Raw genomic sequence first — 13,680 nt, 5'->3', positions numbered from 1 at the left:
CTCTTTTTGAAGGACATTGTTAAAAGAATAAAAAGATAAGCCACAGACTGGAGAAAGTATTTGCAAAGAATGTATCTGATAAACAACTTGTATCCAGAATGTGTATAAACACACACACACAACACACACCCGTTCTCAAAAACAAACACAATAAAAACTAGTCAAAATTTGAACAGACTTTTCATCAAAGAAGATATATGGATAGCAAGTAAACACATGAATAGATGCTTACCACCATTAGTCATTAAGGAAATGCACATTAAAACCACAATGAGAGCCTACTATGTACCTGGCACAATGTCTAGTGTTAAAAGACTGACCATACCAGGACTTCCCTGGTGGCGCAGTGGTTGAGAGTCCGCCTGCCGATGCAGGGGACACGGGTTCGTGCCCCGGTCCGGGAAGATCCCACATGCCGCGGAGCGGCTGGGCCCGTGAGCCATGGCCGCTGAGCCTGCGCGTCCGGAGCCTGGGCTCCGCAACGGGAGAGGCCACAACAGTGAGAGGCCCGCGTACCGCAAAAAAAAAAAAAAAAAAAAACAAATAAAACAAAAACAACATAAAAAGACTGACCATACCAAATGCTGGTGAGGACATGGAAGAACCGCAACTCTCGTACACGGCCGGCTGGAATATAAACTAATGCAAACCACTTTGGGAAAAAGAATTTGGCGGTTTCTTACAAAGTTAACTACAACTATCCTATGATCCAGCCATTTCACTTGTATTTACCCGAGAAAAGAATACATTGTGTCCATATAAAGACATGAATGTTCATAGCAGCTTTATCTGTAAAATAAATAAGCAAAACTGAAAATCAAAAATTCAGCAAAAATTGAAAATAACCCAAATGTCTGTCAACAAACGGTATATCCATACAATGGAAAACCACTCAGTAATACACTCATCAACATGGATGAATCTCAAAAAAATTAGGTTGAGTTAAAGAAGCCAGATAAAAAAAACAGTACACATATTTTATGATTCCATATATATAAAATTCTAGAAAATGCAAACCAATCTAGTGACAGCAGGCAGATCCGTGGTTGTCTGACAGGAGGGAGAGATTTAAAAAGGGAGCAATGAGGGCTTCCCTGGTGGCGCAGTGGTTGAGAGTCCGCCTGCCGATGCGGGGGACACGGGTTCATGCCCTGGTCCGGGAAGATCCCACATGCCGCGGAGCGGCTGGGCCCGTGAGCCATGGCCGCTGAGCCTGTGCGTCCGGAGCCTGTGCTCCGCAACGGGAGAGGCCACAACAGTGAGAGGCCCGCGTGCCGCAAAAAAAAAAAAAAAAAAAAAAAAAGGGAGCAATGAAATTTTTGTGTGATGGAGATGTTCATCATCTTGATTGTGGTGATAGTTTCATGGGTGTATACATAGCAATTATACCTCAATAAAGTTTTTTTGGTTTTTTTTTTGCTTTATCCCCAGCTTCAGAATCAGTACAGCAAAGAACAAACTCTGCTCCAGACTGCCTGGGTTTGCATCCTCTTCTATTTACTAGCTGTGTGATTCTGAGCAAGACACTTAACCTCTCTGTGCCTTGGGTTCCTCATATGCAAAATGGAATCATACAGTACCTGGATTTTAGGGACGTTGCCTGCATTAAATGGGTTAATCTGTAGAAGCACTCAGAACACTATTGATTAGGTAGTAATACAAACGTCAGCTATTATTATTCATTTGACTGCTAATTCCTGCTACAATTAAAATGGAAAATTGAAGAACTAAAGTTAAAATCTGCTACAGAGAATTAAAAGTTGTTTTCCTTTCCTCTTTGTTGCTATGATACTAAGAAATTAAGATTGGGGGCCTTCCCTGGTGGCGCAGTGGTTGGGGGTCCGCCTGCTGATGCGGGGGACGCGGGTTCGTGCCCCAGTCCGGAAGGATCCCACGTGCCGCGGAGCGGCTGGGCCCATGAGCCATGGCCGCTGGGCCTGCGCGTCCGGAGCCTGTGCTCCGTGGCGGGAGAGGCCTGCATACCGCAAAAAAAAAAAAAAAAAAAAAAAAAAAAAAGAAATTAAGATTGGGGGATTACTAGGGACCCTTTCAACCAAATCAGCTCCTTTGATCTATTTTACATACCAAGCTTTCACATAAAATTTCCAATGAAAAAGAAGTTGCACTGTCAGCACTATGATTAAATAAAGAGAACGGCCTGTAAAAGGTTAGAGGGAGGCAGAGGGCCAGGAGGTAAATGCAAGACGACAGGTGGGCCTACAGGGCAGGCTGGACTAGCATAGATTCAGGAGATTTTGACATGGAGGTGGAAACAGAAGACATCACTTAGAAGCACCTCATAACACCTCAAACCCCATTTATTCTACCCTCCATGCAGTAACCCAAGACAGTTACGGAAACAGGGCTCACCACTCCTTCTCCCTGACCCTCCACATTCAAACACCGTGGCCTGACAAAGTCTACCTCCTTGAATCTACCCACAGGAAAAGAAGATCTTAATTGAGAACGATTGGGCTAAGAAACCGCCACTCTAGTACACCACCTGACAGAGACAGAAGTAGCTTTGGCCAGCCTCTTCCACAGTCCTGAGTACTGACCCAAGCTAGTTCAATGGGTACTAGAAAAAAAAACGAAAGCCAAAAGTTCTCAGAAGTGCAAAGTCAGTGTTTTCCTTACTTTTCAGTTATAACTTGACCATTGTTATCACATGACCTAAAATTTATTTTCATTTGAAAGACCCTTGTTTCTAATTATGTTTCAACATGTTTAAAGTCTTGTGCTGAACTAAGTATTTCTTAGAATCCATTTCAATATATAATACAGCTTCTCTGTATAAATTTATGTAAGTCAAGTCAATAATTTCTCAGTTACCTTAATTATTTTGCTAATGGCAGATGAAGCATCTGACAATCAATGTATGTATTCACCAAGAGTGTTTATATTGCTGGTAGAATGATGACTGATTCCTTCCTTCCTTTTATTTTCCAAATCTTCTATAATGTGAGCATACTTTTTATTTTAAAAACTTTTAAGGATGTCTATCTCTTGCCCGTTATTATTTAAGGATGCAGTACTGTTCTTACACCAAAAGAGGGCACTAACACATCCAAAGGTAATCTCAAGGCAGAGGGAAAAAAATTGGTTCCTGCCAATTCAAAGAACAGCAGCACCATTGATTTTCATTCCTAAATCTGGGGAAATCTCTTGGTTTCATGACAACTTCAACCATTCCCAAAGCCATTCTCAAACTTCACTCTCCCAAGTATACACCTCGAAGAAAAGAAAGGCTGCTCAAATGCTTATGCTGAAAAGGAATAAATGTGCAAGAAATTTCAAGGTAAACCTTTAGTAGTCTACCATCTTTTTCATTTTCAAGAATAAATCACCAACTAAGGATCCATACAACATGTTCTATCTTCTGTGCACTAATTTTACAAAATTTGTAAATATACATCTCTAAGATTTAAATGTAACTGAAAGAGCTAAAAGAAAAAAAAAAGGATTTATGACCACAAAAGGGAAACTGTTCAGTAATAAAAGGGGAAATGGAAATGGGCAGTTCAGTTTTTTATATGAATAATTATTCATGTAAAGAAAAGTATGCAGACATTTTCACATTGATTAGTTCTTTTCTTTGGTTACTTTTGCATTAATAGTTCATAATAAGTGAAGCCACTTTTTGAGTTGCAAAAGACATTGTGGATAATGTGTTTATAAACTCAGATCCAAATTCTGTGGCTGCTGAAATGGGTTAATAGTCTGCTCTACTACAGATTTATGCTTACCAAAGACACTCCACTCAAAATGGCACAGAAGGATCACTGAAAAAATACAAAACTGTCACCGTCAAAGACAAACATACATGCTTTTGGCCACGGATGCACCTGGCAGCAGGCCAAAGAGATTTGTAGGAATCCCTTTCAAGCTAGCATTCTTCTCAAAGACGGTCAAGAAAAAAGTTTTTCATTCATTAAAATAACCTAACAACCCCACTTGCTTTCAATTTCAGATTTTAAAAGCACAGAAGACAAAATGGCCTTGACTACCCTTGCCCAAAAGAATAACTAGGTGGATCTGAATATGTGAACTTTTGAACTAAGTTATCTAAAGAATATATAAAGACAATAAATGCAGTGCTGAATCATGATGGAAAGGATAAAGGCACAAAACTCTGGCTTTAGTTTTCTATCCTTTTTTTTTTTCTAGGTACAGTTGGTTATTTGCACGTTTCACAACTACTTAATTCTCCAACTAAGAAAGTCTACACTTAAGTCTGCAGAAGATAACCAGATCCAATCTAAAATTAAACAAAACACGTTAATTGCTAATAACTGTGAAAGCCCAAACTTAAAAAAGTGATTTTATGCCCTTTGCACACATTTATTTCTAATTCAATCTTCCGATGCTAGTCTTGTTATTGGTAACATGACACTTCTCCTATGGTTACAATGCACTTGGACTTGTATGCTTCTTTGACAGTTTGTTAAGTAAGGCAGATAAGTGACATGGTTTCAGACTATCGTAATAAGTGATAAAATTGTTTTCTTCTAAAAAACAGCTCATAGTCTCTAAAATCTTTACCAGTAATAAGCAAAAGAAATTTTAAAAATGAAGTATTAGGTAATATACATACCCTTGACTTCTGAGATCTCATTCTATTTTCCTGGGAGCTCTACTGTTTCCCTCACGGAAAAAATGGGAATCTGGTCGGTAACTGGGACAGCATTTCTCCACTCTGCCTTATTCCCCCCAAGATTTAACTTCCTCCCAACATATAGCACATTAGAAATCGTTTAGAGTGAACACCCATATAATCACTACCTAGATTTTTATTCAATACTAGCAATGTCTTACTTTAATTTTTTTACTGTGGTAAATATACGTAACATAAAATTTACCATCTAAACCATTTTCAAGTATATAGTTCAGTGACGTTAAGTACATTCATTGTTGTGTAACCATCACCATGATCATTAATGTTTTACTATGCTTACTTATGTATCTGTTCCTCTTATCCACTAGCCCAATTTTTAAAAATATATTTCAAAGTAAATAACAAATATCAGGAAATGATCTTCAGCTTGCATATCATTAACAAAGTTCAATATTTACTGTTTTTCTTTTGATATAAGATTTACATACAATAAAATATACAATACATTCGCTGAGTTTGGACACATGCGCACACCTATGTAACCCTATCAAACTACAGAACATTATCATCACCCCAAAAAGTTTTCTCATGTTCTTTCCCAGACAACACGCCAAGAAGTAGCCACTGCTCTGCTCTGGTTCTTTTCCCTACATAGAATAGTTTGCTTGTTCTATGATTTCATATAAATGGAATCATGCAGTATGAATCCTTTCTGTACTGCTTCTTCCACTATTCATAATTTCTGAGATTCACCCGTATTTGCTGCAAGTATCAAAAGATAACTAGCTATACCACAGGTTATCTACTCCTTTATCGATGAATAGCTTTGAGCTGTGATGAATAAAACTGCTATGAACATATACGAGTGTTTGTATGAATGTTTTCATTTCTCTGCAGTGGAGTTGCCAGGTCATGGGACACATGCATGTTTAGTTCTCTTAAGAAACTGGCCAACCTTTCTCCAAAATATCTGTACTATTTTGCATTCTTACCAATAGTTTGAGAGTTAGTTGTTGTCAGTCTTTAATTTTAGCCATTCAGGTGGATGTGTAGTGATTAACTTATTTTGATTTTAACTATGTGAAGACTTGGGAAGTTGAACACATTTTCACTGGATTATTGGTTATTTGTATATCTTTTGTAAGTGCCAGAATCTTTTCTGCCCAATTTCTTTTATTGTGCTGTTGGCACTTTTATTGTAGAAATGTAGTTTTAAATATTTCCTGGATACTAGTCCCTCATCAGTCACGTTTTGTTAAGTACTTTCTCCCAGTCAATGGCTTGCCTATTAGTGGTGTCTTTTAATGAGCAAGTTTTACTTCTGATGAAGTCTAACTCACCGATCCTTTATTTTATGGCTAGTGCATTCTGTGACTTAAGAAACCTTTGCCTATCTCCAAGTCATGAAGATATTCTCCTACGCTTTCTTCTAAAAGTTCATGATTTTAGTTTTTACTGTTCCATTTTAAGTTCATTTCTGCATATCATATGAAGTAGGGATTGTGGCAGGCAGAATGCTAAGATGACCCCAAGACTCTTACTCCTCGGTGTACATGCCTTGTATAATACTTCCTCCTACCCCCAAACGGGAGCAGACCCTGTGAATACGATGGGATAGTCACTCTCGTGTTTAAGTTTCAGTTATATGAGATCCTGCAGCAGACTAGAGAGAAATTCTCCTGACAGCTTTGAAGAAGCAAGCTACCATGTTGTGAGACGGCTGCAAGACCAGGATCTGAGGGCAGCCTCCTGGTGCTGAGCACGATCCCCGCCCCACCGCCAGCCAGCCAGAAAAGAGGGATCCGGTCCTTCAACCTCCAGTGACTCCTACCAACAATCAGTGAGCCTGGAAGAGAACCCTGAGCCTCAGATGAGATCTCAGCCCTGGTTCACACCTGGTGATTTCAGAATCCCACTTTATTTCAGCCTGGTGAGATCCTGAGCAGAGGATCCAGCTAACCTGTGCCTGGACTCCTGACCCTTGAAAACTGTGAGATAGTAAAGTTGTGCTAAGTTGTCAAATTTTTGGTAATGTGTTATTTCTGGATTCTCTGTTTCTTTGACCTACTTGTTGACTCTCTTGCAAGTTCCACAGTCTTTATTACTGGAGTTTTATAATGTCTTGGACTATTCCAAGCCCTCAATTTTGTCCTTTTTCAAGATTGCTTTGGATTTGCTAGGTCTGTGTACTTCCAGAGAAATTTTAGAATGAGCTTGTCAATTTCTATTGAAAAATTCTTCTAGGACTCTGCACTGTACTGAATCCGTAGGTGAATTTGGGTAGGACTGACTTCTTTACGATATCGAGGTTTCCAATCCATGAACACAGCATGGTTCTCTTCTTAGACAATTCTTGAGCTTCTCTCTGCAGTTTTGTAATTTTCAGTAGAGAGGTCTTACACATTTTTTTCTTTTGGTTAAATTTATTCCTATTTTATGCTTTGGTGCTATTGTAAATGGAACTTTAAAACTTTTTAATTTTCTGATTATTTGTTGCTAGTATATAACAAACGAAACTGAGTTTTGTGTATTAACCTAAAAACCTGTAAACTTGCTAAATTAAAGTCACTTATTAGTCTTAGCAGTTGCTTTGTATCAGTAGATTCCTTAGGATTTTCTATGTACACAATCATGTAATTTGCATATTAAGACAGCTTAACAACTTCTTTTCCAATAGTCTTTCCTTTTATTTCTATTTCTTGTCTTAATTCAAAGGGGAGGACCTCCAGTATAATGCTGAATACAAATGGTGAGGGTGAGCATCTTTGCCTTGTATCCAGTGTTAGGGGAAAGTGTCCAATGTTTTGGCATTAAGCATAATGTCAGCTATAGTTTTCAATAGATATCATTTATTAGACTGAGGAGATTACCTTCTATTCCTAGTTTGCTGAAAATTTTTGTCAGAAAAGGATGTTGAGCTTTTTCAAATACCTTTTCTGTATCTGACAGAGTGCTGGATTTGATTTGCTAACATTTTTTTTTTTGATTTGCTAATATTTTGTGAAGGATTTCTCATCTTATTATGTTCCATAGGAATACTAGTCTCTAATTTTCTTTGTAGTGTCCTTCTCCAGTTTTGGTATTACTATACATATACTAGTCTATGAGTTGGAAAGTGTTCTCTCCTTTTTCCTTAAATGCTTGAAAAAACTCCCCAGTAAAACCACTGGGCCTCGACTTTTTTTGGTGAGATTTTTAATAATGGATTTAATAGAAATTGTGTTAGCTTTGGTAAATTGTATTTTTCAAGGAATTTGTTTCATCTAAGTTGGCATAAAGTTGTTCATAATATTCTATTGTCCTTTTAATATCTGTAGGATCTGAAATAACCCCCTTTTCATGCTTAATATTGGTAATCTGTATTTGCTTTTTTTTTTTTGATCAGTCAAGAAATCAATTTTGTTAATCTTTTTCAGGAACCAAATTTTGGCTTTGTTAATGTTTTTTATTCCTTTAATTTCTGCTCTTATCTTTATTCTTTCTTCCCTTCTGCTTCCTTTGGATGTGCTTTGCTTTTTCCAGCTTAAGTTGAAACCTTAGATCACTGAACTTAGATATTTTTCTTTTCTAATACATGCACTTAGAACCATAAACTTCCCTTTCAGCACTACATTCCACAAGTTTGATATATTGTATTTTCACTGTCATTCAGTTTAAAACATTTAAATTTTTTTCTCATGATTTCTTCTTTGAGCTATAGATTATATAAAAGTGACTTGCTTAGTTTCCAAATATTTGGGAATTTTCCTAGATATCTTCATTGTTTAAAGTTTTTATTTCATTATGGTCTGAGAACATATTCTGTATGGCCTTAATCTTTTAAACGTGCTGAGTTGTTTTATGGCCTAGCATATTGTCTATACTGGTGAATGTATACCTTGTGCACCTGGAAAAGAATGTGTATTATGCCACTACAGGGCACAGTGTTCTATAAGTATCATGTAGGCCAAGGTGGCTGATTGTGCTGTTCAGATCTTTGTGTTTCTGTGTAGTTGGTTTATCAATTGCTGAGAAACAGGTATTAAAACCAGTAATTATGATTAAAGAACTCTCTATTCCTCCCTTTAATTCTGTCAATTTTTGCTTCATTTATTTTGAAGCTGTTATTAGGCACATATACATTTACAACTGTCAAGACGTCTTGATATCTTTTATCACGATAACATGTCACTTTTTACTTCTGGTAATACCCTTTGTCTTCTTATGCTTACTTTTGCATGGCATACATGCATATATTTCTTGGTATACCTTTTCCCATCCATTTCCTTTCAAGTTCTGTGTCTTTACATTTTTTTTTTTTTTTTTTGGCGGTACGCGGGCCTCTCACTGTTGCGGCCCCTCCCGTTGCGGAGCACAGGCTCCGGACGTGCAGGCTCAGCGGCCATGGCTCACGGGCCCAGCCGCTCCGCGGCATGTGGGATCTTCCCGGACCGGGGCACGAAGCCGTGTCCCCTGCATCGGCAGGCGGACTCTCAACCTCTGCACCACCAGGGAAGCCCTGTGTCTTTACATTTAATACATATCTTTTATAGTCAGGATATAAGTAGGTCTTGAATTTTTATGCAGTCTGTCACTCTGATTGTAGTCTTCAGTCCACTAACATAGTGATTGCACCAAGTCTCCCACCTCTTGGGAGACATACACCCTTGACTTTTCAATCTACTTAAAATATTGTACCACTCCATGAAAAATGTAGGAACCCCTCCTCTAGTATAGATTCACATACTCTTGTGTTTTGTTATAAATTGTCATATGAAATAAACATTATAATATCCGCACACATTGTAATTTCTCCTTTAAACAGTCTTACATATTTTAAAGAAGAAGAAAAAAAATAAGTCTTTTATTTTTACTCAGCTATTTATCATTTTCAATGCTCTTCATTCTTTCCTGAAGGTCTAAGTTTCTATCTGGTATCAACTCCCTTCAATCTGAAGAACTTCCTTTACTGTTTCTTGTAGTACAGGTCTCCTAGTGATAGATTCTCTTAGCTTTCTTTTATCTGAAAATGTCTTTATTTTGCCTTCATTCTTGCACGGTATTTTTGCTTAACAGAGATCCTGGCTGACGTTTTTCCCCGTATGGCACTTTAAAAGATGTTATTTCACTGTCTTCTGGCATCTGTGGTTAGTGGTAAGAAGTAAGCTCTAATTATAATGGTCATTCCTTTACATGTGTCAGTTTTCTCCTTATCTTTCAGTTCAGCAATTTGACTAAGACGTACTGGGAAGGAAAGGATTAACTTGGCAGTTCTGGAATGCTCAAACGTGAACATGCCAAAGAAAGGTCTGTCTTCAGGACTGGCTTTGCCTGGCTCCTGGGAGATGAACTCTGAGCCCTTGGCATGTTCTGGCTGATAAGTGTTTCTGCATACCTGGGGCCTTGGGCCATGCTGTACCAGCATGACCACTTAAGTCTACCTGAACAATATGATTTATGGCAAACACCTGTTCTTACTCTAGGTGGCTGGGGTCTGAGCAGCTGAGGTAAGTCATGGGGATACTGCGTGCCACCCTGAACACCCAGGACTGGGTGAGCTTCCCTAGTTGGCAGCACTTCGCACATGTTGTCACGTGTCCTTGATGGGAGAATTAAGGACAGCTCTGTGCGACTCTACTGGACACCTGGAAGCTTGCACTTGGTTCCTCCTGGACTTTATCCCATGTGTCTTTCCCCTTTGTCAATTCTAATCTGTGTCCTTTTGCTGTATACAGTTGAGTATAACAGCTTCTGAATCCTGTGAGTCCTTCTAGCAAATCACTGAGCCTGACAGTGGTCTTGGGAACCTCTGACACATGTACCAAGGTATGGTTTTCTTCATCCTTATCCTAATAGGTGTTTGCTAAGTTTCTTTAATCAGTAAATATGTTTTTCATAAAATTTGAAGGGTTTTTTTCTGCCATTTTATCTTCAAATATGTTCTTCTCCAGCCTCTCACTTTCTTCTCTTCTGGGATTCCAACTATACACGTTAGCTCTTATAATATTGTCCCAAAAGTCCCTGAAGCTTGGTAATATTTTTTTCTTTCTATTCTTCAGGTTGGGTAGTTTTCTGTTCATCTATCATCGAGTTCACTGACTCTTCTATCATCTCTGTTTTACTGTTAAGGCTACTCAGTGAATTTTAATTTTAGCTTCTGTATTATAGAATTCCACTTTGCTCTTTTTTGTTACTATTTCTCAGTTGAGATTTCCTTTGTTTCCATTCAGTGCAAGAATATTTTCCTTTACTTCAACTGATCAGTTATAGTAGCTGCCTTAAAACCTGTTTCTCAATTCTAACATATGAAGTTAGTTTCTGTTGGTTGTCTTTTTTCTTCAGACTAAGTTATATTTTCCTGGTTTTTAAAATGTTGTGCAGTTATAGATAATACCTTGGACACTGTGAATATTACGCTGTACAGCCTCTGGACTCTGTTATATTCCTCTGCAGAGTACCGATATTTCTGTTTTAGTATGCAATTAAATTTGGCTTAGACCCAAACTGCAAACTCTCTGGGCAATCAATACCTCAAATCTTAGTTCAGTTCTTTTATCTTTGTGGTTCAGGGATTAAACAGAAGCTTATAGAGAGAGCTTATACTCAGAATTTTAGGCTGTCACTCTCCAGATCTCTCCTTTCCAGGATTCCTCCTCCCCTCACTTTTCAGTGGTCCAACGGCTGTGGCTGACCTGAATTCTGTCCTCTGGTAAGTTTTCTATTAAGTTTTAAACCAAGCTGCCAAGTGCCAACTTCAGCCTTCCTCTGGCTAAAAGCAGTAAAAATGGAAAATTAATTTCATGCTATCTCTTCCTGGAAGTGTCAGCCCTTTTCCAGAATCTGTCTGCTTTTGCTCATTTCCCAGTGTTTCCAGGGCTCCCTCGCTGCCCCCACAATTCTGTCCAGAGGACACAGTTATGTGCAGAAAGATCAGGTCCAGTGAAAGCCTACTTGGCCATATTGCAAGAAAAGTCATCGTGATCTTGTTTTTAAAAACTTACTTCAGAATCACTGCGTGTAGGTATTACAGATTCACTTTTAATGATACCAAAGTAGGTATTATTCTGAAAACCTTGTTTTCTAACTTGTTTTTTTCTACTTTAAGCATTCATCATGTAATAAAAACTCTGCTATATTCAATAATATAGTTTTTATTAATTATGAACATTTTCACATAACAGAAGAAACTTCTACTTTGACAGCAAACTGACAGTAATTAGAAAAATAATGCACATACCCAGAAGTGAAACTGATAAGCAGTGGCACAACGACCCTAGAGAAATATGTGCATGTGTGTAAAAATAGGCAAGTACAAGGATGTTAACTTCAGCACTGTCTATAATAGTAAAAAATGGAAAATAATCCAAATCTTAATTAAAAGGGAAATAACATAGTAATAAACTTCATTACTACACAGCTGTTAAATAGAATTATACATATTTCAACATGAAAAGAGTTAAAAAAACCTAATGTTGAATGAAACAAGTTGCATAACAAAAATAATGTAAGTAAAGCTTTAAAAGTACAAAACAGGGCTTCCCTGGTGGCGCAGTGGTTGAGAGCCCGCCTGCCGATGCAGGGGACACGGGTTCGTGCCCCGGTCCAGGAGGATCCCACATGCCGCGGAGCGGCTGGACCCGTGAGCCATGGCCGCTGAGCCTGCGCGTCCGGAGCCTGTGCTCCGCAACGGGAGAGGCCACAGCAGTGAGAGGCCCGCATACCGCAAAAAAAAAAAAAGAAAAGAAACACCAATCTATAACAATTCCAATGGCTATATAGTATTTTGACTGTACAGATACTCAAACAATCTCTAATTGTTAAGATACTGAGATATATGCCACTATCATAAACAGCCCTACAAAGAACATCTTTGTAGCTGTTTTTGTACGTAAATGCTTTTTTTTTTTTTTTTTTTTTTTTGCGGTACGCAGGCTTCTCACCGTTGTGGCCTCTCCCGTTGCGGAGCACAGGCTCCGGACGCGCAGGCTCAGCGGCCATGGCTCACAGGCCCAGCACGAACCCGTGTCCCCTGCATCGGCAGGCGGACTCTCAACCACTGTGCCACCAGGGAAGCCTGCTTTTTTAAATTTTTTTATTTTTTAACTTAGAATTCATACCTAGAAACAAAATTGCTAGGTCATTTCTAGTTCTTTGTTATATACTGTCATATATACCATAGAACAGCAAAAGAAAAATAAAATACCATTAATTTTTTCATTGTTTCTTTTGCCTATTTTCCCCAACAACTTTAGGCAGGACATAATTACAGAACTGGTTTTACTTTAGAAAGGAAGACTACTCAGATATACTACTTAGAACTAGACTGGTATATTTTGCTATAGTTTATATTTTAAAAGATTTATTCATGAAGACAATTTTAAAAGGTTTTCAATTCTGAAACCTTAAGGAAGACCTTTTAGCTTCTTGGTCTAATTATACTAGTCTTCTTTAATTATCATCTAAAAATATCTACTAATCACAGAATTTGGTCAGTGACAAATATCCTAAACTTCCATACTCCTTTTTACCTCTCACACTAGATTAAATAACTCAGTTGAGATTTGCTGATAATTAGTACACAGTACTTTATTTACTACAACACTGTGAAGCAGGGCAAAATAACTACCAGAATATTAACAAAGGAAGATGCCAAACCAATCTGGCCAGTTGTCTAAGGTCACACTAAAGCAGGTATTTGCCAGAACTAGACTCTGGATTGTTGCCTAATTTCTATCTGCCTCATCACTCACAAGAATTACCTTTAAGAATTTTGACAACAACTAATGAAGAAAGCTAGAATATACCAGAGTCAGAGAATCATATTATTGAAATGATATTGATGACCACCTACTTCAACATCCTCACTTTACAACTTAGGCCCCAAAAGGTAATGTAATGTAATTCTTTAAAGTCACACTTCTAGACACTGTAAAGCAACAATAATTCAGCTCTCTTTAATCCAAGTTCAACAATCTTCAATTACTAAAGTATAACAGCTATCCTTAACTGCCATTTCAAATTTTTGAGTTTATAAAAAAGCCTCTATGTTTTCACTGATAATTATTAACAATTCGTTCACTAACAAA

The 13,680-nt window shown here is 38.0% G+C and overlaps 1 protein-coding gene across 2 annotated transcripts in view; it reads right to left on the bottom strand.

The window, feature by feature from the left end:
- Positions 1–13,680, bottom strand: part of RTN3 (reticulon 3) — a 62,198-nt gene that overhangs the window by 17,987 nt on the left and 30,531 nt on the right. The gene's annotated exons all lie outside the window — the stretch shown is intronic.

Source organism: Delphinus delphis, chromosome 8 (assembly GCF_949987515.2).
Source record: "Delphinus delphis chromosome 8, mDelDel1.2, whole genome shotgun sequence".
Classification (NCBI taxonomy): Eukaryota; Metazoa; Chordata; class Mammalia; order Artiodactyla; family Delphinidae; genus Delphinus; species Delphinus delphis.
This window is presented reverse-complemented; position numbering and strand designations above follow the sequence as displayed.